We start from the raw sequence: 7,022 nt of genomic DNA on the forward strand, positions 1-7,022 counted from the left end.
GATTTTTGGGGAAGGAGCAAAGCAGATGGTTCAGGAGCACTGCCAAGGCACACAAAACACCAAAAGCACCCAACGAAATCACCCAAGCAAATCCAGAGGCGCTAAGACCCAACCTGACCGCACAAAGACCAGACACCGGCGCACGCTCCGCAAACTGCTGGCTTATCTCAAAACCTCCCGTACCTCTCCTTATCTTCGAGACGCGCAGCACGCGGGCTTGGAGGAAGAGGAAGCAAATAAAGATGGCCAAAGGCGCCTCGTTACGGATTCCCATTCTCGCTTTGAGACTCTAGAGGGCACCCGAAATATGCCCTCCCCCTCCCTCCGGAGCCGGGTAAGGCGAGCGGCGGCGGCAGCCCGTCGTCTGCTTGCCGGAGTTGGTATTGCAGGAGCGATGTCTGCAGCAGCAGCGCCCACCCCGAGGAGGAGCCGCCTCACAGCCATTACCAGGGCTTCGCCCCAGGGCAGCAGCTGCTGGACCCAGGAATTTCCCCACCCCAGCCCCTTCCTTTTTACCCCCGGAGGAGAAGGAAGGAAGGAAGGAGGAAGGAAGGAAGGAAGGAAGGAAGGGGGGGTCAAGCCCTCGGTGAGCAGGTCTAGCCGACAGATACATAAATAGCACTCACAATGGAGCTCCCTCTCCTCCTCGCTCTCTTTGCCAAGGCTGCACCAAACCGGGCTGGAGCCTAAGGGAAAGACACGGGGTTAACACAGGGCACCGAGCAGCGCCCCCAGGCAGCGTCTCCTCAGCCCGAGCAGGGCAGCAGGTTATCTCCCGCATCCCTTTCGACCCCAAACCCAACACACCGAGACACGGAGGGGACAGGAGGAGGGGGGGGGACCCTTCCTACACCCCCCCCCCCGAGAGCCGGGCCCCACCCGGGGCTCAGCAGCGGCGGGGGCTCCCCGGGGCGAGCGTGGGGACGGGGAATCAGCCCCCAGGAGCCAATAACTCGGCAGAGGCGGCCCCGTAGCAGCCCCCCGAGGTGTGTGTGGGGTGGTCCGGGAACGGGGGGGGTCCTACAACCCCACGGGGGTTTGCCCCCGGTGCGGGCTCTGCCCCCCTGCAGTCGGCCGGCAGCACCGCCGCCTCCTGTCCGCCATTAGAGGGACCCAGCCGAACAATACGGGAGGAGCCGCGCCGGGCACGGGGGAGGGAGGCACCCGGGGGGGCTGGGGGGGAAGGAAATTTGGGGAGGGGGCTGCAGCGGTGGTGGTGAGGGAGGGAGGGGGGCACGGCAAGGCAGCGGGGCACACAACAGCCGGCGGCCACCGGGGGGAGGGAGTTAAAATAGGAGGCGCTAACCCAGACCCGGCCCTTCCCCCAAATACCCCCAACCCCCCCCCCCGACCCCACAGCGCTGCCCCCGGGCTCCCCCCGCCGCCCACCCCCGGGCTGGACCCGCGGGGCTCCCCCCCCTCCTCCCACCGCCACCGCCGCCGCCACCACCCCGGGAGCGGTGGCACCGACGACGCCACCGCGGGGCACTTGGCCCGGGGAAGCTGCGAGGCACGGCGGCGGCGGAGCCCCCCCCACCCCCCCAGCCCTCACCCAGCCCCCCGGGGCTCAGCGGGCACCCCAAAACCCACGCCACCCCCCCACACCTCAACCCGCACGCACTCTGCGCTACTCCTCCGGCGTCTCAACTCTAACTCGGTCCAGTCCCGGGCTCAGCGCAGCTGCTAACGGAGGGGAGGAGGAACCGGGCCGAGCCCGCCTCTTCCAGCCCGGCATTGGCTCGCCCCGAGGGCGGGCGCTGGCGCTGGGACAGCGGAGTGGGCGGCGGGGCCGCCCGTCAGGGCTGCCCGCAGCCGGTTGCCCCCGCGGGCTGCCAATCTTTGCCGCTGGCCGTGCCTCGAGTGCTTCCCACTCCGCTCCATCAGGCTTCAGGAGCCCGACTCGGTGCCCACCGGCCGGGCTGAGCCGCCTCCCCTTCCCCCTCCTTATCGCCCTTCCCCGCCGCCGTCTGACAGCGGCAACTCGCACAAGTTGGCCGCCCCTTCCCACACCCGTCCCCGCCTTGCGCCCGCTCCCTGCGGGCTCCACAGCCCCCGGGCACGGGCTCAGCTATCCCGTGAAAAGGGGGGGATTTTGGGGGGCTGGCGGGGCTCGCCTCCAGCCTCCCCCAACCCATCCCCAAGGAGATACCGCCCCCCGGTGGTGCTGCGAGCCCGGGGCCACCTCCATGAGTGGAGGAGGGAAGGAGGGTGGATAATGGAAGCTGCTCCCCTAGGGGACAGCCAGGTTGCGCCCGAAGCCCCGGGGAAGGAGCCTGCCCCCAGGCAGCCGCAGCCCTTGCCCCGCCGAGCAGCGCCGCCCCGGCTGCGGGCACCCTCCTGCCCCATGGGGGAAGGAGCCGTGTCAGCAGCCGACATGGCTCCTGGAGGAGCTACTGCTGGTAGTGGTGGTGGTGGTGGTGGTGGTGGTGGTAGCAGTGGTGGCGTCCTCCATTTTGTCGGCAGCCGCTGCGGGGAGCTGGGGACCAATTCAAACCAAGGGGAGGCGCAGCGGGGCGTCCATTTGAGGCGCCCCTGCACGGCTCCCGGAGGGAAGAGGAGCCCGGCGGCCCCCCTCCGTGGGGTGGGGAGGAGAGCTCCGGGGCTAGCGACGGCAGCCGGGCGCCCGGAGCCAAGCCGCCCGCCCGCCCTCTGCCAAAATGGAGGCTGCGCACTTCCCCTGCGCGCCGCCGTGCCCCTTCTCCGGCCATGGCACCCACGCCCGCTTGGTCGAGGACCTGGCGAGCCGGCCCCGCTCTGCCCCATCCCTTCGTCCTCCCCTTGCCCAGAAGAAGGAGGAAGAAGGAGCGAGCACCCGCCCTCGTCCTCGCCAGCCCGGATCGATGGGCGGCGCCGTGTTGTCCCCCGGAGAGAGCCTCCTGCGGGGCTATGGGGACGGGTTCAAGCTGCCGGCGCCATTTCCATGGCGGAGCCGCGGCCTCCCGCGGGGCCGGCCCGGGCAACCGGCGGAGGAGCGAGCCCACCGACGGCGCTCCAAGTCGCCGAAGGGCGTGCTTCTCCCTCGCCACCCTTGGTGTGCTCGGTTAATAATTTTCATGTGTGGGAGAGACGAGAAATGTTCTATCTTCTATTGTCACAACAATACATCTCATTCCTTCCCAACCGTCCCACCCGGAGACACATACTGAAGTCAACAGCTCAAGCCAAAGGCTTGCCCAATGCTGTTACTGTAAGTTGTTGACAGGAATTTATGAATTTTCACACCATCCTACCTCTCTGATGAAATTTGGAGGGCTGCTTGGTGTTGCAGTGACAGTTACCTGAGGGCTAGTGGCAGCTTGTGCCACCATTGCTCATTCCTTGATGAAGGAGGTGAGATGATGGTGGGACATGCCAAGGAGAGTTATTGCCACTCATTTTGAAGGTCTCTTCAAACAATTCATAAGCATTGTTCTACATGACAACACTGTCCAACTAACTATGTTCATAGTAGCCAGACAATCATTGAAATCTCAACACTAAATCTCATATGGCACTTAGGTACATGGTTTAGTGGGTGACATTGGTAGTAGAGTGATGGTTGGACCAGATGATCTTGAAGGTCTTTTCCAACCCTAATGATTCTATGATTCTACATGTTCAATCAGGTCAGCTGGTTCCTAAGCATTTCCTTTATTAGCCTTGAAAACCTTCTAGGTTTGTAAAAGTCAAAAACATGTTAAGTCATCCTCTGCATTACACGTTTTCCCACCTTTCCAGTTGCATACCTCTGGAAAATATCTTTGGTCTACTATAGTGAAGTTCAGAAAGAAATTCCAGAAGACTTAAGTCCCAGGTTTTGAGAGCTTTGATGCACAAAGATAGGTGGTAGAAAACAAGGGGTTTTCTCATTTAGAACACATTAAGTGAAACTCACTCTTAGTTATTCTAAACAAGTAACCAAAGAACACCTTCCTTTTACTAATGCCCTTGCAATAAACATTACCGAACAAAGTTATCTAGGACTTTTATATAGGAATGTAGACCCTTTCCATTAATGCTTTAGCTTATTCTGTTCTAACAGAAATTGTAATGATTTTGCTTGCAATTTTGGAACTGGACTGAAATGTATTTATATATAAAAGTCTATAACTCTAGAGGACCGTAGTCCCCATGTAGACATATAGCACCATTTTTGAATTTGTGTGTTCAAAAGTAGACAAAAATAATGAGATACAGCACATATTTTTCTATTATTTTTACGTGTGACATCAGGAGAAAGGAGAAATACATTCAGACACCTAGTAAGCTCTTCCTCATCTTTAAAAACATGATAATTCAGATTATTTTTAACAACAACATAGATCAAGTAATTCTTCTTTATGGTGAGAAAGCTAGCATTAGCTCAAACACTAAGCAGTAAAATCTCTTCATAAACTCCACAGATCCAAAATGGTTGTACTTACAGGCTCCACACCACTGCTTTCATGGACAGGCCTGATGTCAGCAACTTCACTAAAAAATGTTTAACGTATTGGCTGGTAGTAGACAAATTCAAGAAAGCTGAACCAACGGTACGCTCAATGACTTACACAAGTGACATCCTTCTATCTGTCACAGAGTAAAATTGTCTTTAAAAGCAGTCAACAGTATTTGATCTGAGAAGGAGTAATGTGATATATTTTGAAAAGTTTATATTTCAGCAGGAACCTTAGGAACACTACCACGCCAGCCTTCAAGTGATGCATAGTAAATTGCAAGATCAGAATGTACATAGTTTAAAGCTACCTCCTGCCATCAGCAGTGTTTATCTATGATTATAAATAGTGGGATTTGTTCCAGAAGTAGAAGTAAACATATTCCGTTTCCTGAAGGACTTCTTCTTCAGCCTGAACACTGTTTAGGTTTGCATCAATATAATTGTCCCAGTGTCTAGAACAGAGTTCTGAGGACGGAAGAGGAAGTACTTGAACAAGATGTCTTTCACCACTTCATATATGTAACACTTCAAAAGCAGTGGTTCATGGAACCCTTCAAAACACAGACTATTACAGCTGATTTGAAGATCGGCTTGGAAAAAACTTGTGGTTGAACAGCAAATAAATCTTGGGTTTGTAAAAATGTCTGTGTGTTTCCACCACATGTGAAGCGAAAGTGGAGACTAATCCTTTGTAAAACGTGACCCCAAATTTTCTCTTATATTGTTTGCTTCCATACTGTACTGTCCCACAAACCACGTTTTTACTGCTTTTTACAGTTTTATTTACCCTCTATGCTTTCTTCCCCTACCATTTCTGGCAATATTTATTTTTCTTTTGTCCTTAATCTCACTTATTTGCCTCTATATAGTCTCAATTCCCTTTGGCATTTTCCTTCACCATCAGAAAGAAAGATGTGGAAAAACTGTAGTTGTTGATGGAACATGTCATGTTTTCATGGTCATGGTATCATGGTCCACTAGCTGGTTCATCAACATAACTTCAAGAAATAGTATTGTAAGGAAAAAGATTAAAAAACAAGAACAAAACCGCACAACAACAACAACAAAGAATTTTTTAAAATACCTGTGATCAGTAACATCTTGATCATTCTATTTTTATTCTATAATATTCCCCCTAATTGTCCTCCAATTTTGGAGTTTCATTAGGTATTTCAGCTACTCTTTATAGACTAAAACTCTTAAAAGAAATACCATATGTGTGTATATGTTTGTTCAGTACATAACATACCCCACACCATATAAAATTGAAAAAAATTTGCTTTCTACAAAATATTGCCTATGGTTTTCATTATGGTTTTTGAGGTATGTGTACTTCTCATAATATTTATAAACAAGTCAATATGTATCTATAAATAAATTGCATTCAGATGTTTAATTTGCAGCTTATTTGTCCAAAAGTGGTCTTTCAAAAGGTCAAATAGTGAGAGAATATACACTATCCTATAAGATTACTCTTCATTGCATGATATAATATGTCTTGAAATGACCCTTATGCCACATCCCATATTTCAGTTTTGAAGAAGTAAAGGATGACAAACTGGGAAACCTCCACACAGAAGTCATCCCAATTGTCCATGAATGTATTGCCCAATGGTGTTATTCTGAAATCACTTTTTTTTTTTTTTTTTTTTTTTTTTACAATAATCAACATTATTTTTACTTGCAAAATATTTTTATTCTTTTTTATACATCTGAAGGGTTTAGTTGGATAAATGGATAAGAAATGACAGTGTAAAACAGAATACAGGACCTTAAGACTGGAAGAGACTTCCTAGGTCACTGAATCCAGTTCTTTGCTATTACAGGAAACTGTGTCATATAATCCCTTCCAGAAACTTTTCAAGCTCCATCTTAATGGTAGTTTGATATGTTTACCCCCTACTCCTGTTGCAAATCTGTTCCAGAATTTCATTGTTCTGGTGGTTAGAAACCTTCTTCTAATTTCCAGACAAATTTTATTCAAGAACCCAGTTGTTTTTGTGCCAGCGTTTGTCCTCTGGCTTAAATAGCTCTTCTCCCTCCCCAGTGTTTACCCCGATATATTTATAGACAGTAATCATATTCCTGCTCAGCCTTCCTTTTGCAAGACTAAACAAAGATCTTTTCGTCTCTTCTTGCTCAACAGATCTTCATTCCCCTGATCATTCCACTAGCCTGAGCAGAACCCCCAGTCTGAACTCATCTGTCTTAAATATGGGTTCAAATTCCCATTATGTTGCATTTTAAATTGAACTAGTACACTGTACAATACATTAATATTTCCATATCTGCAGAAAATATCTCAGACTTGGGTGCACACTTTCTTTTTTGCACAACTGCATTAGGTAACCACCATCTATTCTAGCAATACCCATGTTATTTTCTACCCCGCTAGTTTATTGGAAGAGTTCTCAGTTAACAGCAATATTTTTATTATTCTCCAGGTGCATGACCTTGCATTTTGTATCATGGCAGTTTTGTTTCCATTAGTTCAATCTTCAGGGTCATTCATTGTTTTTCCATACAACATCCGACTGCAGCTCTCGTGTTGGTGCTGCTGCCTGACTCTGTGAAACCAGCCAATGCGATAAGCTTATTTTCTCTT

The 7,022-nt window shown here is 50.8% G+C and overlaps 1 protein-coding gene across 7 annotated transcripts in view; it reads right to left on the minus strand.

Annotated features, from left to right (window-relative positions):
* Positions 1-1,681, minus strand: part of ZMYM2 (zinc finger MYM-type containing 2) — an 89,993-nt gene extending 88,312 nt beyond the window's left edge. For all 7 annotated transcript variants that reach the window (XR_004253245.1, XM_032187277.1, XM_032187286.1 and 4 more), the window contains exons 1-2: positions 1,622-1,681; positions 627-686 (exon numbers count right to left, since the gene is read on the minus strand). The gene's annotated coding sequence lies outside the window, so the exon portion shown is untranslated. The remainder of the gene's footprint in view (positions 1-626; positions 687-1,621) is intronic.
* Between the last annotated feature and the right edge of the window lie 5,341 nt (positions 1,682-7,022).

The sequence above is a fragment of the Aythya fuligula genome, chromosome 1, assembly GCF_009819795.1.
Source record: "Aythya fuligula isolate bAytFul2 chromosome 1, bAytFul2.pri, whole genome shotgun sequence".
NCBI lineage: Eukaryota > Metazoa > Chordata > Aves > Anseriformes > Anatidae > Aythya > Aythya fuligula.